This window comes from Mesoplodon mirus, assembly GCF_964341445.2.
Source record: "Mesoplodon mirus genome assembly, chromosome: 16".
NCBI classification, from domain to species: Eukaryota; Metazoa; Chordata; class Mammalia; order Artiodactyla; family Ziphiidae; genus Mesoplodon; species Mesoplodon mirus.
The window spans coordinates 77168038-77188446 of record NC_138992.1 but is presented as its reverse complement, the minus strand read 5'-3'; positions in this window follow the sequence as shown (position 1 = coordinate 77188446).

The window sequence follows — 20409 nt, the reverse complement described above, 5'->3', positions numbered from 1 at the left end:
CTGCAACCATCCCTCTCCCCAAACTCAGGAAACAAGCTACTATGTTTAGCTGTAGTGGTCGTTTTAGTGTGAAGAACTCAATGGCCTGGGAGAGCATGTGGGTGATTCTGGAAACAAGATCGTGTAACATGGAGAAGTTATTTCATATGAGAAGGGTTAGGAGTTGAACACGCATAACCAGTCGACTTCAGCTTTCGGAAGGAGAGCTGGAGCTTGGAAGGACTTTCCACTTGGGGAGAGAGTTTTATTCTACATCCTCAAATGGTAATGATTACCCAAAACTCTTAATTTTAAATTAAACTTCATTTCTTGCTTTTCAGTCCCTAATTCACCCACGACCTATGTTAGAGATAAATGCAATTTAAAAGAAGGATAATTTTTCTCAATTTATCTCCATTGCACACCTGTCATATAAATTGCTCATTATGCTTCTTTGATAATAATTTTTTGTTTGTTTTCTGTGATTCTGTGACAGCACTACAGCTGACAAAATAAGTATCAGAAAACCCATCTCTAAAATCAGTTAATTTTCAAAAATTGCGGTACTTGAATGAAATCATTGTAGATTTCTCTGTAATGGGATGGGTGCCCATTGCTGCCTGCAAGAGTGGGTTGGGCCACAGATTTTCTATGCTGTTTGGCTGCAGTACAGAGATTATTGTCAAACCTTCCATCTGGCCAGCAGACTCCTTTCCTGGTCTTCTGACCTGATCAAGCAGATTTTCCTGGGGCTTTTTGTTTATTTGTTTATCCCCATTGGTGTTTCCTGGCCGCTGTTCCCTCCAGTATTCAGTTTAGGATATATTAGGGAAAAAGAAAACCAAGGGAACTCACCTCTGTGTCCTTCCTTGCATCTGAGGACCCCAGCCATTCCTCTCTTAGAGACTCTGGTGCTTTTTCAATATATAATGTCAGGGATTTTAGTTTTACTTCATGGGAGGAATACATCTATTCCATTAGAAGTCTTTCTCTCTGTACTTTTGTCTCCAGCAATTTTCTACTTTTGCTTTTTATGTCTCCATATGAAGTTTGAAAATCTTGCCTTTTCCCCCTTAATTTTTCCAAAATGTTGGTGCTCTTCCATTGTGACTGCATAACTTTCAAGATTAACTTAGGGAGAACATTCATTCCTGTTGAATTAATTATTTCCCCCAAGATTAAGTGTGCTTTTCCACTGCTCAAGGCTTCATTTGCATCTCAACTTTGTCTCAAAATTTTCCTCACATTGAGCTGCACTTTGGGGGTTGGTTGTGTTCCTGGATGTTTTATAATGTGTTTCCTTCCATCTCCTCTAAATGCTTGTGTTTAGTGTGTTGCAGACTAATGATTTCTGTATATTAATTTTCTATCTAGGTATGTTATGAATTCTCTTGTCACTTATAATAGTATTTCAGTTGATTTTTTAATTAACAATAAACAGTCATATAACCTGCAAATAAATTATTATTTTACCTTCTACCTTCTGGTTTTTGTATCCCATTCCTTCCTCATGTCCCGTTGTGTTGGCTGGTATATCCAGAGCAGTGCCAAATAACACGACCTTCACAGCTGAATGGCACAAGCTGGGGAGAGGATCTTTCACACTGTGTCCTTGAAAACACACTGACTTGCAACACAAGAACCCTTGGAGTGGCGATCAGGAAGCTTGATGGGCCTGTGATGGAAGTGTGCCAAATGCTTTCTCACTAAGAGGGGAAAAAGCAAGAGATAGCCTTTCAGGAAAGCATGTCTGTATTTAATTGCTTTTTTAAAAGAAAAATGGATGCTGATGGTTTAAGTGCATTTCAAAATCCATGGAGTTAATTTTAATCCATGAGTGTATGACTCAGTTCATTTAATTATAAAATTGATCTATAATTTTCTTCTCTTGTGATATCATTTTGGAGTCTTAATGTTGGCCTTATGTCTTGTAAAGAATTTGTAATATTCTTTCTTTTGCTAAGTTCTAGAAAAGGTTAAAAGTGTTGGCATGATCTTTTCCCTAACGATTTGGTGTAATTATCCAGTAAAACAACCAGAAAGTGCAGCTTTTCAGAAACCACGTGAGGTTGCCAGGGGGCAGCTCTCAGAAGAGTTTCTGCATGTCTATCCTCACTTCATCATCCTTACCCAGTTCATACAGGTCATCACATTTATTTGCAGACAATTGATCAAAATAATCTCTTGGAATTCTTTTTTTTAAATTAATTTATTTTATTTATTTATTTTTGGCTGTGTTGGGTCTTCGTTGCTGCACGCGGGCTTTCTCTAGTTGTGGTGAGTGGGGGCTACTCTTTGTTGAGGTGCGTGGGCTTCTCATTGCGGAGGCTTCTCTTGTTGTGGAGCACGGGCTCTAGGCACGCAGGCTCAGTAGTTGTGGCTCGCGGACTCTAGAGCGCAGGCTCAGTAGTTGTGGCGCATGGGCCTAGTTGCTCCGTGGCATGTGGGATCTTCCCAGACCAGGGCTCAAACCCCTGTCCCCTGAACTGGCAGGCGGGTTCTTAACCACTGCGCCACCAGGGAAGTCCTCTTGGAATTCTTTTAATTTGCAGGGTTGTCATGCTCTCTCCATCATAATATGTCTTATTTTTAAGTATTTTATCCTTGTTTTCTTCTTATCTATCTGGATGGTAGACATTTGTATATTTTGTTGTTTATCACAAATAACCAGCTTGCATTAGGATTTTTAGTCCTACCCTTTCTATGATGATCTTGAATTCATAAATATTTTCACTTGTATTAACTATTGTTTTGATTTCCTTGCATTTATTTTGTTGTTCTGCTATTTAAAAAAATTCTTCTGTTGGCACGTAGCTTATTTATTTTCATTCCATATGAAAATTTTAAATACTGTGAGTATTATTTTTAAATAAATTTATTTATTTATTTATTTATTTATTTATGCCTGCGTTGGGTCTTCATTGCTGTGAGCAACTGTGCAACGTATTGCTTTCATTTTTCTATTGCAGCATAAACGTTACCACAAGTTTGGCAGTTAAAGCAGCACAAACTTAGGATGTCCCAGTTTTCTGGGGCAGGGGTCTCGGCAGCTTGGCAGGTCCAGTGTCAGGGTCTCACAGGTGGGCCATCTGCACTTCTGGAATCCTCCAAGCTGATGGAGACGCTTGCCAGAACTAGGGTCCTGTGGCTACAGGACGGCGGGGCCCCGTCCTGAAGCCACCTGTAGGCTGTGGCTCCATTTCCTGATGCCTGGCTCCTGACAGCCCGTGAGCCTCACCCGCTTTGGGCCCCATGCTCCACGCCCTGCGCGAGCGGACACAAGAGTCCTCACTCAGTCCCGCCCTCATCACAACAAGGCCCTGGTCCGTCTCCTTCCTGGCTCTCTGAGGCTCTTTCCCACCAGCTGGGGATGCTTGTCCCGTTGAGAAAGGTTCTTGGTGACCAAAGGCTCGATGACGTGGGTGATTGATAAATCTTTTCCTACCCTCGTGGTGGGTGTCATCTTGTGACTGATGGGGGCCTCCATCCTACTGGTCCAGGTGGTGACAGAGGGTGCTGTTAGCAGGTTGCTGAGTCAATGACCACTGCTGGGTTCTTTTTGATCCTGCTTTGGCAGTGGACAGGCTCTGCCATCTAAGGTGGTTTGTGCCTTGAGCAGGCGGTGCTGCATTGGTCCAGCCCTTCCAACCCCCTATCGTAGCTTTAGCCCACTTATGTTGGGGGGTTCAGTAATCCACTGGGATTTACGGACAGAAGTATGGAACCAGGACCCTCCTCCAAGAAGCCCTGAGTCACGTCTCCTGGTCTAGAACTGTCTGTGTGTCTGTGCAATTTGACTGGGATGTGGGGTAGTTTGCGGTTACACGTTATTTGGTCAAACATTATTCTGGCTGATCCGTGAGGGTGTTTCTGGATGAGATGAACATTTTAATTGATAGACTGAGTGAAGCATTTGCCTCTCTCCCATGTGTGTGGCCTCACCTAACACACTGAGGGCCTGAGTGGAACAAAGGGCCGAGGAAGAAAGAATCCTCTCCCCTGCCCTGACCTCAGATGCTGGTCTTTTCCTGCCTTCAGACTCTGACTCACATGGGAATGTATGCCGTGGCCTCTGGGGCCTCCAGCCGACCCACCTGCAGGTCCTGGGACTTCTCAGCCTCCGTATCCAGGGGGCCAATTCCTTATTATAAGGAAATAGATGTTATAAATCCTTTGCTTCTCCTTCTTTTTTTTTTTTTTTTTTTTTTTGGCTGTGTTGGGTCTTAGCTGAGGCACGCAGGATGTTCGCTGAGGCATGTGGGATCTTTCCACTGCGGCCCATGGGCTCCTTTGTAGTTGCAGCACATGGGCTCAGTAGTTGTGGCATGCGGGCTTTGTTGCCCCTCAGCATGTGGGATCTTAGTTCCCTGACCAGGGATCAAACCCATGCCCCCTGCATTGGAAGGTAGATTCTCTACCTCTGGACTACCAAGAAAGTCCCATAAATCCTTTGCTTCTGTTTTCTGCGGAGCTCTGACCAGTACATGGCTCTCAACAGGCTCAGGGGAAAACTCTTATCATGGGACCAGCTGCTTGTGTGTCTTAACCTGGTGTTGGCCTGTCAACACAGTGAGCAGGGGACAGACTACGCTCTGTGGAAGGTACTGGGGGGTGGCTTGTGAAAGAGCGGCCTTTCTGGGACCCTAAATGCCTCTGCAATGGCCAGTGCCTGTGTCCTGACCCTCAGGGTTACAGGGTCACAGAAACACCCTTGGCATCCTGTGGTGCAGCAAAGGGGTTCATTCAAGGCTGACTCAAGCCCAGGGTCCTTTAACTCTATAAAGTACCCACTGCCTTTGGGGACACCTTTAACCTTCACGACACTCATTTGAGGTTCTGGTTGAGTAGAGAGAAATCCTCCTGAAATATACCAGTAACTACAACAGAAAAATTTAAGAGGGAAGAAAGAACAATGAAAGAAAGGATGACACCTGGGTTCAGCAAGGAAAGCAAAATATACTGCAACAGGTCCACACTTTGACTCAGTTAGAAACACAAAACTTATTAAAAGTCTTTGCTGAAAAGATCAAAAGCCTCTTCCGGGTTCCTGCGCCCCCGCCCCCCCTGACGCCGATTCTGAATGAGATTTAATACGTGGTCTGAGGCATCCAGCCTTCCTTCTGGGTCCACTTCAGTGCTCAGACTTACGGCGCCCCCTATAACTTTAGGGGAGCTCCTGAATACAAAGTAGAAGACAAAGAGGATGCTCATCCTAACCAGTCCCCGTGGTTATGACATGCATGCCCCTGAAATCCCCCAGAGTGGGCATGGATGCTCCCATGCAGTGAGTAATGAATAAAAATTAAACTAAGTCTTTGGCTGGAAAGAACACAGGAGCCTTACAGCGGCGCACAGTAACCTCAGCACTGCAGCCCCTCGGGAAGGCCTCAAACACAGTGTTATCGAACTACTGACTGGGGTCCGTCAGCGAGGGAAGCTGTTCTGCTCCCACTGCCTCTCTCGGCCTCCCAGAGGCAGCCGCCTTCACCACTGAGCACACACCTGCGTGGTACCCACGGGAGCCCCCAGCTGGCACGGTGTTGCAGCAAGGTCCTACCTGCATCCACTGTTCAGGCAAGCAAATAAAAGGAGCTCATTGTCACCGTAAAGTGCCCTTTGTAACAGATATTTGTTTTCGTATTTCCAATTCTGAATTCGATCACTTATTTTATTAAGGTTACAATACCTGTATTTTTGTTTGTTTTCATTTGTCTGGAATGTTTTTTGTGCAAACCTTTTGAGTTTCTTTGTTTTATGGCTATTGCTTATCTACCACTTAAAGTTAGATTTTACTTTGAATTCCAATTTGTCTTTTAGCATATGAGCTTAGCTCATTTACATTTTTCTTTTTCTTTTCTTTTTTTTTTTTTTTGTGGTACGCGGGCCTCTCACTGTTGTGGCCTCTCCCGTTGCGGAGCACAGGCTCTGGACGCGCAGGCTCAGAGGCTATGTCTGGGCCACGGGCCCAGCCACTCCGTGGCATGTGGGATCTCCCCGGACCGTGGCACGAACCCGTGTCCCCTGCATCGGCAGGCAGACTCTCAACCACTGCGCCACCAGGGAAGCCCTACATTTGTTTATATACAGTAGATATGTTCGATGTCATTTCTTAGCTTACATGTTGGGCTGTGACTCCTATTTTCATAGATTTTAAAATAAATTTTACATCAGTCTGGCTCACTGGATTTTCTTCTTTAAAATTCTGCTCTGTATTACTCCTTGCTCTAATGGTTAGCTAAGGCAATCACAACTTTTACTTATGCTGTTTAGATAATACCTATTTGTTTTCTACTCTATACAATGATGGAATTCATATAAATCTTCCTTAGTTAAAACCCTTGGGGCCACATGTTCAGAATTCAAAATTTTTAGAAGTTTAGAATGATGGCATAATGCTTACCTATGCATTACATACCAACATACAGAACTGAGCACGTTAATATTACAGCATGATCACACAGTGCAGAAAAAATGAGATTATAAATGGCATCCCATTCAGATCAAGTTTTGAACTGAATGATTATCTAAATAAGTTAGTATCTTGAGAATCAGGAATTAAGAATTTCAGAAAAAGGATTGTAGACCTTTGTACAATATCTTCTTCTGTTCTTCCCACCAAATGTATTTAACTGATTATGCTATTTTTCTTTTGTTTATCTTTATAACGTCAAATATACCTATATTTCTACCGTAGGCTTAGCAGCATTTAACTATATCTCTGTCAGTCAGCTATTTTTAAACATTGAGAAAGCCAGAGCTATACAGAAACTGCTACATTCTTTCTCTTTCCAATTTTAGCCATTTTATATCATTTCTACATTGCTAAGATTTACAATTTTTACATTTTTTTTTCTGTAACCATAATTACCATATTTATTTCAGACTTTAGTCAAACAATTCACGTACTCAATTCTCAATGCTGGAATTTTGCCATAATAACTTAATTCACTAATTGGTTGGCTGAGGTTCATTCTCTGATAGTTTCCTGAAGATTAACTTGTAGGAAAAATGTTCCCTGGGCACTCGCATGTTTTGTTTTTAACTCCAGCTTTGTACTTCCACTATTGTTTGGCTGTGCTTGAAATTCTTGGACCATTTTCCTTTCCCTGAGGACTCTGGCCATTGCTCTGAGGTAGCCTAGGCTTGAAGAATGTATGTATAGCTGAATCCTGCCTTTCTCTTTCTTTATAAGAAGGGTAACATTTTATGTAACTGTTCAAATTACTGTTTTTAAGTAAATTCATGAAGATATTTTACTGTTGCTTGTTTTGTGTCATTTTACTCTCCTACATATACAGGGTTTATTTTAAATGTAAAGATTCCAGTAGTTCTTTACATCTGGAGATTGTTTTCTCATGGTTTATGAAATCGTGTTCTTGTTTCATTGTTCTAGGTCTTTCCTTGGACACACATGTATATTTGAGTTCCATTTTCCCCATTATTTTCATATTTTCTCATAATGCTTTTCCAAGATCAAAATATAACTTATATACCATAAAATCTTCCCTTTTAAATTGTACAGTGAATTTTAGTATATTGACAAAGTTGTGTGACCATCACCACTCTCTAGTTCTAATTTCGTCACCCCCCAAATAAACCCTATACATGTTAGCACTCATCTCTCCTCACCCCGTCCAGCCAGACCTTGGTACCTACAAATCTACCCTCTGTCTCGATGGATTTGCTTATTGTGGGCGTTATAAATGAGGAATACAATATATGAAATTTTGTGTCTAGCTTCTTTTACTTATCATAATGTTTTAAAGATTCTTCTATATGGTTAGATGTATTTGTACTTTCTTCCTTTTTATGGCTGAATGTTACTCTATTTATGCATGGACATACCAGTTTGTTTATTCATTCATCAGTTGATGCACATTTGGGCTGTTTACACTTTTTGATTATGAAAACACTACTATGAACATGCATGTACACATTTTTGTGCAAACATATGTTTTCATTTCTCTTGGTCACATACATAGTAATAGAATTGCTGGATCATATGATAACCCTATGTGAAGTGGTATCTCATTATAGTTTTGATTTGCATTTCCCTAAAGACTAATGGTGTCGACCATCTATTCACATGCTTATTGGCCATTTTTGTATTGTTTTTGAAGAAATTTCTATTTAACTTCTTTATACACTTTTAATTGAGTTGTCTTTTTTTTATTGCTGAGTTGTGGTGTCCTTTATATATTTTGGTTACTAAGATTTGCAAATATATTCTCCCATTCTGTAGGTTGTCTTTTTACTTTGTTGATAATATCCTTTGAAACACAAAAGTTTTATTTTAATAAAGTCCAATTTATCTTTAAAATGCTTTCTTGTTGCTAGTGGTTTTGGTGTCACATGTAAGAGATCATTGCATGATGAAGATTTATACCTGTGCTTCTTCTAAGAGCTGTGTGTCTTCTCAGGTCTTTCCTGGGCATGTGCTCTTATACACACAGCCTTCTAGCCTCCCAGGGACATGGCAAAGATTTTCAAACATCTATAAACCCCTCTTTCCCCAGCTTTTCCTTTTAAGCTTTTTGGTGTTACTCTATTTTTCCCCCAACTATTATTCACTGCCTCTGGTGGCTGCAATATTAAACAATTGCTTCTGATTCTTTTTGTCAAACAACTCCAGGGAAACTACTTCACACTGGATGACGCCCTGCAGGGCAAGCTCTGAATCAGATCAACAGCCTTGGAAATAGGGTCCTCCAGAGAACCATCAGACAATTAAAATAATCCCAATTCTTTGGAAATTCAGCTTTGAAGGGGCTCAAAGCCTGTTGTCTCTTCTCTAGTCACTGCAAGGTTGATGGTTTTCCCCACGATGGCAGGTGTTTTCAAGGCTTGTACAGACCCAGGGAGAGGAATATGGGAATAAACTGCCACAAGTTCACATTCTTACCAATATTCAGTCTTTTTTTTTAAAAAAAAATAAATGTTCTAGAGTGTTGCAAGCCTTTGGTTAATTTCCAAAGTTCTGAAAAAGTTGATTGGATCATTTTTGTGATTTTCCCATTGCTTTCATGAAAGTGAGTATTTTTGTAACTCCCTAATCTGCCATTTTCACTGACCTCACTGCCTTTGTTCCATGTAATGTGTTTGTTGCCATTTCATTTGCTTGCTTCTCTTTTTCTTGCCCTCCATGTTTCTTGCTGTTTTTGTCATTTTTACTCTCCTTTAAACTGTAACTAATTTGGTCTTGATTACCATAATGATTTTAATTTTTTCTTTCACCTGTGTTGATTTTGTTTCATCTCTTTTGTTAAATCTCTTAGCATCCTCAGCTCTTTTATCTGCTTTTTGATGCTGCTACAGAGGGTATATTTTCTTTTCTTTCTTTTTCCTTTCCTTTCCTCTTTCTTCTTTCTTTCACTTTTATTCGTGTCAATATATTTGGTCAAAAATTTCATCTGTTCTTTGGTAACATTTTTACTGGTGTTTATACTCTTAGACTACAATTTGTTTACAATACTCCTTTATTTCTTGTAGAATATTTCAGATATTCTGAGCTTGTTCCTTTATATATTCTTACTCACTTTTGAACAAAGTAAGTTATTTCTAAACAAGTTTTTTTGGTTCATTTTTGGGGGCTTTTGGGCAAGAGCTTCATGTGTGAATTGTGTGCTCTGGGCAAACAGGAATTCTCCTTTATTCACCAGGTTTCGTATACGTGTGTGTGAGTCCTTAAAGCCATATTCTCCAACTTAAAATTCTCCCTGCAGCACTGTTTGTGATACAAAGTATCTCTCCTCCACCCACGTTGTACCGGCATATTGTTCTTTCAAAATATGGCCTTTCCAAGTGACCTTTCCTTTGTCTGTCTCTGCTTTTTGAGACTCTGCACTAAAGATCAGGGACCTAATCCTTATCAGCCTCACATCTATGACAGTTATTATTACAGTCAACATTTGCTGGTCTTGGACCCCAGTCTGCAACATTTCTCAGGCACAGAGGTGATCAGCTGACTTTTTCTGAAATTCCTGGCACTCTTCTGAGTGTCTCCATGCACTTCTATTTCATCTTCACTAGTTTTTACTTTTTACCTTTCTTTCCTCGTTTCTTTGTGGTCCCTGTGTTTAAAAGTCTCTTAATTTTACTGGAGACTGCTTATTCAGTTCTGTTGTTTCTCTGTCTTGTTTACCTTAGACAAATTCTGGGAGGACTATTGTAAGAGCATGACTTCCTGTTGCCACTTTAAAACTGGCATTTCCATTCCCAGCTCATCTTAACTTCATATACAACCGGAACAAGGGTAATTAATTTTAGAATTTTCAATAAACATATGCATTTGCAATAAACATATGCAATATCATCACACTAGAATGCGTGCTTAGAATACGGTTCACCACAGGATTAATTAATTGGAATTATCTGCTTAAAATATTTTGCTAGGTCCCTTAGGACCAATGATAATTATTTATATAACATCTTTTCCAGGATAGAAGTTAAGGTTGCAATTAGACATTAAGTGGTTTACATGAAGATAAAACATAGAAATCTAAGCTTATAGCACAATTTGGCTTTGGATTTATAAATTTATAAATTCAGAATGCAGGTGTTGAATTTTCACCTTTAACACAATCCACGTAACTTGGAAGAATTTTCTGAACTTTAAATCTCACTTCTCAAATCTTCAGGATAGGAATAATTAAAAACAAACACCAAAACTATCATTTGGGTTTATTGTAATGATGTGCTGAAATAATGTACATAAAGCTTCCAACACAGTGGCTGGCATGTAATAAATACTTCATGCATGTTAGTTGATTTATAGTTAGCTATTTTAATATATGTAGAACATACATAATAAGAGCATGTTCTAACCAAGTGGATTAATTAGCTCAAGAGATTTTTAAGTATAGAGTTTTCTATTTTTTTAATGGAAATATTTTTTAAATGTCATAAAATATTCTGAATATTTGAAGGAAGGCAATAGTGCTTTATTTCTTGCAGAGGCATTGCTCATGTATCCTTTGATCTCCATAGCAACCCAATGAGGTACGCAGATCAGATGGGAAGAGAAATAGTAGGAATACTAATATATTTCCCCATTTTTCTGTATAAAGCAGCTTGTGCTGATGAGCTCTTACCAACATCACCTGAAGCTGGAGTCAACGTGGTGAAGAGGAGAATATTCTTGCTTTGGAGGCAGACAGACCCAGACCTGGATTTTTCAGTCGTAGCTCTGAGACCTTCAGCAGGTTCCCTGACACTTCTCCAGTGGTAACAAGACCATCTCATCCCAAAGATTGTTCTGGAGATTGAGAAAACTATCAGTTACTTCCCCTTATTCCTCTGTGTTTTGAGCTGTTGATGGTTCCAAGGCAAACACATTTAAGTGATTATTTTCTTTACTGCCCCTAAGACTAGAGAAGCCATAGTTGAAGTGATCTAAGGTTAGATGGATAGTGTCAGAGAATGTTAAGAGTAGTTCAATACTTTTTAAATGTTATTGGTAATGCAGCCTGGGAGCTTCCTGAAGGGTGTTCACTCTTTCATGCCAGTCTCAAGAGCTGGGTGGTGTCTAGTGAATGCTGTGGAATTAATACACTTGTGTGTAAGGGCCAAGGTTCACTCAAGGTCATGACTAGGTTGATGAAGCACAACTCCCAGGTGCTTCTACGTAGACGTTGAGCCTGGTGGGTGGTGGGTTTCACCTTGGAATAGCTGTTGGTTGCTTCTGTGTGGGCACGGGGAGGAAGGAGGGAGTTCCTGGGCTTGTTTCCTATGGCTCCCTGACTAATTACCACAAACTGGTGGTTAAAAACAACACAGACTTATACACTTATGGTTCTAGGGGTCAGAGTTCCAGAGCTAAAATCAAGAGGCTGGCAGGACTGTATTCCTTCTGGAGGCTCTGGGGAAGAATGTGTTCCTTGCCCTTTCAGCTCCTAGAGGTGCCCCATGCTTCAGCCCTGGCCGCCTTTCCCTGTGTCCAAACAGCAGCAAAGTGTTGAGGACTCACTAGGTATCATCTGCTCTCCCTCTCTGCGTTCCGCTTCCAAGCGTCAGGACCCTTGTGATCACATTAAAACCACGCAAATAATCCAGGACAATTTCCCATCTCCAGGTATTTAACTGAATCACATCTGCAAAGTCTCTTTCTGCCACTAAAGTCGGCTATTTGCAGGTCCCAGGGATCAGGATGTGAAGATCTTTAGGGGTCATTATCCTGCCTACCACAGAGCTCGCTGGCAAAGATGAATTACCTTAGAACATAGTCTGGGAGCAAGGTTAGGGCATTTTTGGCTCAATGGCAAGTATGGCCAGCTGCCTCTCCCTGCTTCTTGGGAGACCCTCATTTATTTTCCTCCAAACAAAAGCTGCCCTGATCAAGCTCTGAACCTCATCATACACTTAAGAATCTGTGCTGGTGACACCCCTCACATTCCAATGTATTTCTTCCAGTGGCCCAGATTTACCAAGTGGTTTATGCTTAAAGGGAGTTTAAAGGCAGTTGGAAGCAATTACTTCCTTGCAGTACTTTTCAGGAATATAATACCTTGAAAAAAAAGAGGGGAGGGGTGGTTCTAGGGAAAAGAATGGTCTTTTAGGGCGGAGTCCTCTGTGGCATGGTCTACCTTACTGTAATAAGCATCTCTCACCGAGTTCTGGATGGCTTGTCAATTACCCTGTAAATTTAGCATCTTGCAGAGTGCCAATCCCCCATGGAAAACTGTCAATCAAGACAAGTGTGCCAGCTGTGCTTCTACATGCCTCCTTCTCAGGTTGGCACTTCCCAGTGATTAAATATTGTCATTGCTGAGGATCTCTCAGCACTGAGTGTTCAAGTAACCGGGTAGGAAGCAAGCGCTTTCAGGATTCCTGGGAGAGTCTAAGACCCGGCATCAGCTTCTCTGCATGAAAAGCTGTCCAGAGCACACAGTTAAAGTACCATGTTTTCCTTTCTGTGCATATGCCTTAGACCCTTTCAACCTCCTTCCTACTCGTATTTCATTTCGTATGTATGTAGCGTCCATGTATGTATATGTGTATTTCACTGAGTCTGCTCAGACCTGCTCACACACACACACACACACACACACACAGCCATTCTCTCTCACTTTAAAAAGCAGTGCTTTTAAGGTCTCACTCCTTTTGCTTTACATCATAAAAAAACAAGGTCAGGTTCAGCTTCCTGTGGAATGAAGCATTTCTTTTCCCCTTATGTTAGGATCAACACCAAGAATTCAAGGAGATTGGAGTTTAAGGCAGTTAGTTTGGATGCAAATAGTAAATTCTATATGAGGCTAGTAATCATGTTTGTTTGTTTAGTGTCAGAGAATAAAGGAGCCAAGACAAAACCAAACTGCTTTCCAGCGAGTAAGTTAACCCAATGGTTCTGCTTAATCTATCAAGAAAGACAAACGGTCTTACTCTGATCTGTTGCTTCTTTTTGCCAAAATGAGTTAACAATCCAATTACAAATCATCTGAAGTCAGTTTAAATGTGCTTTGCAAATGAAGTCAACACACTTTCAGTTTTGGGGGCGTTACAGGTACTCATTACATCCAGACGGCTTTGGACTATATCAACTGCTAACCTCTTTTATCTTAACCAGCCTTAAAATGATTAAAAGGAAAATTTCAAGGAATCTAAGAAAATCAAACTAAAAAAACAGAGCTTAAAATGGTGGTTACAGGGAGTTGTAGTGTGGGGCAAGAGGAGAGATGCTTTTAAGAGGACAAACTTGCAATGGGTAGTAAATAAGCCCTAGACATCTAGTGCACAGCATAGTGAATACAGACAGCAATACTGTATTATAATCATCAAACTTGCCAAGAGAATAGACCTTAGTTGTTCCCACCACAAAAAAACTGATAATTATGTTACTTGATAGAAGTACTAATTACCGCTACAGTGGTAATCGTACTATTATATATATATGTATCAAATCAACATGGTATGCACCTTAAACTTACCCAACATTTTATGTCAAATGTATTTCAATAAAAAACAAATTGAAAAATGTCAAGTCATTTTTTCAATTTTTCCTTCCTTCTAGCAGAATTTATTTCCCTTTTTATAAAAACCTGAAAATTCCCCTTGTCTTTTCTTTCCCTTTCTTTTTCTTCCTTCCTCCCTCCCTCCCTCCCTCCTTTTCTTTCTCTCTCTCTCTCTCTCTCTCTCTCTTTCTTTCTCTCTTTCTTTCTTTCTTTCTCTCTTCCTTCCTTTCTTTCTTTCTTTCTTTCTTTCTTTCTTTCTTTCTTTCTCTCTCTCTCTCTCTCTCTTTCCCTCCCTCCCTCCCTCTCTTTCTTTCTTTACCACCTACTCTAAGATGTGCATTGTATTAGCTTCTGAGAATAGAGAACTGAAGATATAACTTCAGCCTTTCAGGAGCTCCTATTCCAACTATCAGTGGAGACAAAGGTTGAAAAACTAAGTCAGGCTATGGTGATTAATTTTACATGTGAACTTGACTGGATCACAGATATTTGGCTAAACAGTATTTCTGAGTGTGTCTGTGTCCTGGATGAAGTTGGCATTTGAATTGGTGGACTAAGTAAAAGGTTGCCTTCTCAATGTGGGTGGGCCTCGTCCAATCTGCTGAAGGCCCGAATAAAACGAAAAGACAGAGGAAGGGAGAATTCGGCCTTTACTTACTGACTGTGAAGCTGCCATTGGTGCCCCTGGTTTTCAGGCCTTTGGACTCAAAATGAATTACACTCTGCCTTTCCTGGGTCACCAGCTTACAGAAAGCAGACTGTGGGACTGCTCATCCTCCATAATTGCAGGAGCCAATTCCTTATAATAAACCTCTTCACAATAAATCAAATCTATCTATCTATCTATCTATCTATCTATCTATCTATCTATCTATCCTAGAGCAGTAGGAATAAATCAAAGACCCTCCTTATTTTTAACTTCCACCTTGAGTTTTAGCCTGCACGGAACATCTTCTCATGTTGTCTTCACATCTCAAGTCTTGCTTCTCAGTGTGGAGGCTTGGCCTCTTTTGTTTCCTCCTCTGAGGGAAACCATTCTTCAGTTTGTCCCCACCTGCCTGTTCTTTACACCTGTTCTCACGGGTCCATCCCCTCTTCTGGACTCTGTAATCTGAGCAGCACTTTTCCAAACTTCTCTGGGACAAGACAGTTGAAGGAGGGCTTTGACCTTCCAAACAAAGTCCCAGTGGGATGCTTCTGCCAGCAGGAGGGGACACACCACTTCCTTAGCTCCTGGCAGGGAATAAATGGATTAAATGCATTTACACATGTTCCCTACCTACCAGTCTGAGTATCATTGTTGATCTGCAGACACAGGACAGTTCACACACAGATTATTAAAGGAAAAATTTACTGAATGATCTTCAGAGATTCCAAGGCTCTAGGTATAAAATAAACAACAAAGACCTACTGTATAGCACAGGGAACTATATTCAATATCTTATAATAACTTATAATGGAAAAGGAACTGAAAAATCACTTTGCTGCACACCTGAAACTAACATAACATTGTAAAGCAGTTATTCTTCAATTTTAAAAGTATATGAAAAAATATTTTCATTCAGTATAACACACGCTACTCTTTTCTTGCTTCCAGACAAGGATCTGAACCACTTGGCTGCATGAGAAACAAGACCTAAAACTTTCCTTTGTGAACTAATTAAAACACCTCTGCTTAGGGAGCATCTTTAATTTCACAAAGACCCGGTAGAAGCTCAGAAAGTTCAGAGTTTTTCCTGAGGTGGGAGCCCGCCCACCTTCTCTATCAGGTTATGTCATTTTCATTTCTTCCTCTCTCCAGGCCGGAGAGTCTGGCAGCTAAAAGGGTTAATAATACCACTGCCCAGATTCAACCTCCAGAAGCCAGGGAGAGGAGGTGGTGAAATGGTGATTTTCTTTATTTTAATGTAAGTGAAACACTTGATGTTACTAGTTTGTTTGAACTTTTCCAGACCGTTTACAGATAAACACTTTTTCTTTGGTAATGAATCTTGGAATAATTATATATTTCATCACTGTTACACATTACACACAGTGGGGTACCACTTTTATAGGATATAATATGAAGGATGACTCCTGGGGTTCCTGTATGTATTATATTATATAATCATTTATTTAAACATATTCATGTAGTTAAAAATGTATATTTAAAACATAAATAAGTAACAGTGGCAACATTCTTGGGGACATTTGTTAGGCATTAACATTTAATAGTCTTCAGGGTTTTATTTCAGTTTTTGCTGTTTACTCTGATTTGTTTGTGTTGTAAAACTCCAAATATTTCATAAAAGCATTGATCATGGGCCCTACTTCAGCTATTTTCAATATTTTAAAAATTACAGAATATGCTCAAGCCAAAAGCTGCTTTGATATCTAGAGTTTGTATATTGCCAAAAATAACAGCAGATATGATCATCTAGGTTGGAGAAGCTCTGGAAAAGATGAAGCCACCAAGCACAGATGAATTGTTAAGGGCAGTTTACGACACAAGATTGTGTGATACCACAAGTTTTTTTAAAAATGGACGTAAGGGCATGGAGCACTGGGCAGAAGCTGTGTTCTGTTAACTTTCGTTAAGATGTTGCACTAGTCCTTGAACTTTTCTGGTCCACATTCTCCATTTAGTGAAAGGCAGAGTTCACGTTTTAATCTCCAGTGTCTCTTTTATTCTTAGCTTCTCAGGGTCGTGGGTAGCTCTCCTGGGTGGAGAGTTTTGTGGAGATAGCCTGGAGTAGCTCATGGGAACAGGGGCAGGGGAACCTTCTCTCTGGGAAGAATGGGGATGGAGAAAGGGGTTAGGGAGGAAGGGTTGTAGATCCAAAGGAGTGGACATGTTAGGAGTCAAAGCATTGACTAGACATGGACGGAAGTATACAGGGAGAGAAGGGACCCAGTAAATGAAATCCATTTCTGAGGTAGGAATTAAATAAGAAGAGACATGAAGGAGTCAGTGTACAAGGTTCAAGTTAATTCTAGAGCAGTTTTGACTTGGAGCTGAGCCCTTGAGTAACTATCTCATAGTGACTTCAGATGCAAAAGTGAAGGATTGGCACATAAATTTCAAAGTATCTAAGAATCACAAAGACTACTTATTAATAGAGGATGTTTCAGGATCCCAGGAGCAGGGATTCGGATTCAGCAGACCCAGGGTTAGACTCAGGAATCTTTTCACATGACATCACATAATGTTATATGTTGAGTTTAGAGAGAGGAAATTAGAGGAACCATTAGGGCTGACTCATGGGAGTATGAAATGCCCTTTGACCCAAAGCTGCTGAAGTGCTACTCATGGTTGTCATCATAACTTTAGTATTTAGTGACACATACTCGGTTCTGTCCATATACACATAGCTCTGTAATAGTCTCTGTACTTCTTTAAAAGATGGTAACATTGTCCAAATAAGTTAGAATGGGGAGACATTTCATAAAGGTAAAGCAAAAATCAAATCATTATTTTAATATCCTTTGACAAAGTCTCACATATCAAAATGACATTATTCTCTCAAACTTTGTAACTAAATTAGCATGAACCAGTGTCACTGAGACACCTGTAAACACTCCTCACTGTTTCAATACCATTCTTCATCTTGTTTTTAGAATGCATTGTTACTGGAGCATTTACTAAAGCGCTGCCATACTCACGTGTATCTCTGAAATGACTTTATTTTTACGAAATAGTTATTTCTGGAATTAAAATCATGTGAAATAAAGTAAGAGATAACCTCAAATGACTTCAGGATTCAGCTGGTCCAATTTAGCAAATATGAGTTGATTTCTAACGGTATGAGGGAAAGATGTGCTAAACACAAAACAAAACAAAAAACACTGCTGGGCTCAAGTGCCCTCCTTCTTATTCTCTAGCCCAGAGAGTGAACCATAAAAGTATCACTTCTACCGATGACTTGAAGAATGCAAGGCTGGTGATCCCTGTCACGTCCTATTCAATTTCCTGTACGTCTCCTGCAAAGGTCAGGTGAGTCCCGGTGGAAGATTGAACAGTTGCCGTAGTCCAAGCCACTGCAGGAACACGCTGTGTCGCTGAGGGAGCCTCTGATTTGTGCTGCTGATCTGGCCATCTTCTCAGTACTCATTACCAATGGTAACATTGATGGAGTGCAGTTTTCACCTGAGAAGGGTAAACATTCTGTTACAATAGACTGAAGAGATGTCAATCATTCTGACATCCGCAGGAAGCCCTGCTGGTTCATGGACATTTTGCTAAATGGACATGGTGAGCAGGAAGTGTTAGGTCCTGTGAATGCCTCAGAAAGCATGCAAGTCAACAAGTAAACCCCATTAAGATGCAAACACTTCATTAGTGAAGATTAGAAGTCCAAAGATCTTAGGCAATTTAGGATAACCCTCTGAGGCAGGGGATGGCAAATCACAGCTCATGGGCAAGACTCTTATTTGGTGAATAAAGTTTTATTGGAACACAGCCATGTTCATTAACACATCATCTATGGCTCCGTTCAAGCTGTAGGAGCAGAGTTAAATAGTCGTGGCAGAGAACACAGAGCCCACAAGTGTAAAATATGTATTATGTGGTCCTGTAAGAAAATTTGCTGGACATTCCTATAAGATAAATGACAGCTAGTTGTACCTGACATCCGCATTGGTATGAAATATTCAAAGCATTTAGAGAGCTTCTTTGGAATTTAGAGGTAGCATACAATGCATTTGGAAACATGGCTCTGGTCTGTTTGTCAGAAGATATAAAAAGATTCAAGTTTTAGGAGGAGCTCAAAACAAGAATGGGCCCGATAGCAGGTCTGGGTTGCAATGCAAACTTTTCTGCCCCTTGCGTCATGACAGTAGGCAGAAGACCCGAAGGCAAATCTAGAAATTCACCTTTGATGGATAGTGATGCTTTGTGCAGCTCTGATAGAACAATTCGCGGGAGCTCTGGAACTTTTTCAAAAAAAGTAGCTGCTGCCACCATGCTACCGAAACTTGTGAAGACTGACACATGGCTGGGTAGCCCAAGGAGAAGTGCAGGTGGAACTAACCCTCATGAACTGGATATTATCGGATCCAACAATCCATAAGCTTGAGTAGGTGTGGTGATAATCCATCACATGATGGATTAGGAACATTGGGGTCTGGCCCATGCGGATCTAGTGCCACATTTCCTCTGATGTACTTTCAAATCATAACTACAGCAACAGACAACTATCAACTGTATTTCCATATACAGGAAATGAACAATCTGAAAATGAAATTAAGTAAACAATTTGGGGACGGGGTCAGAGAAAATAACAAGCACGTCTTATAATAAGTGTGAGGAGAAAAGAATACATTACTCTCAAAATCTTTTGGACAAAAAAAAATTCTTTGAGTAAGAAGTGCTTGCAGATACTTTTTTGTTGTGGTGATGCTTTGTTAGCTCTACTGAAAGCTGAGATAATTCACACGATGCCTATAAAAGAGCTGAGAAATGAGAAACGGCTTTCTCTGAATAAAATTTAGGTGTCAAAATTTAGACATGATGAGTGGAAGTCATGTTTATTTGGACATTTGCCAGGAGGCAAGAAACACTGCTAAGGTGAAATGGTTAAACATTGATTTTTCAAATCCAGGCACTTTTTGAGTAAAAAATTTTAACGATAATATTAACAGATAATTGGGAATCAATAGTTATATCAATTGTTTCCGATTACATCTTGCAAAAATGGTGTTCCAAGTCATGTCCTAAAAAAATGTATTTTCAAATCCAGTTAAAAGGTAGAGATACTTCTGCTGGAATTCACCCATGATTTCAAATTCACTGTAAACAGAGAAAACATTTCTCTCCTAAGGACTAAATAATTCCAAACTAATGACGCAATATTCTTTGTATCTCAATTATACATGTTTTAAATTTTACTTTATTTAAATGTATTTATTTTTAGAGTTTTGTTGAAGAATAACTGGCATATAATATACTGCACATACTTAAGATGAACAATTTGATGACCACTGACATGTCTATTTGTCATTGAAACCATCACTTCGATCAGGCGAGTGAAGGTAACCATCAGGTAGCCATTTCTGTCACCATAGATTAACTTGCATTTTCTCAGTTTATGAACACGGGATCATAAAATATGTACTCCTTTTAGGGGGAGGGGCCCTGGGTTTTTTCATTCATCATCATTAACTTAAGTTGTGTCCATATTGTTGAGTGAATCCATAATTCATTTTATTTTATTGCTGAGTGATATTCTTTTGTATGAATTCACTGCAGATTGTTTATTCATTCACCTGCTGGTGGGCCCCTGAGTTGTTTTCAATTTGGGGCTGTTACTCTAATAAATAAAGCTGCTATGAATATTTCTGTACAAATGTATTTTCCATCCTTTTGGATAAATGCCCAGGAGCAGAATGGCTGGATCATGTGGTAGGTGACTAACTTTTTAAAGGAATTTCTAACTTGGTTTCCAAAGTGGCTGTAACACTTTGCATCCCGACCAGCTCTGTGTGAGATATCCCCTTCCTCATTTGT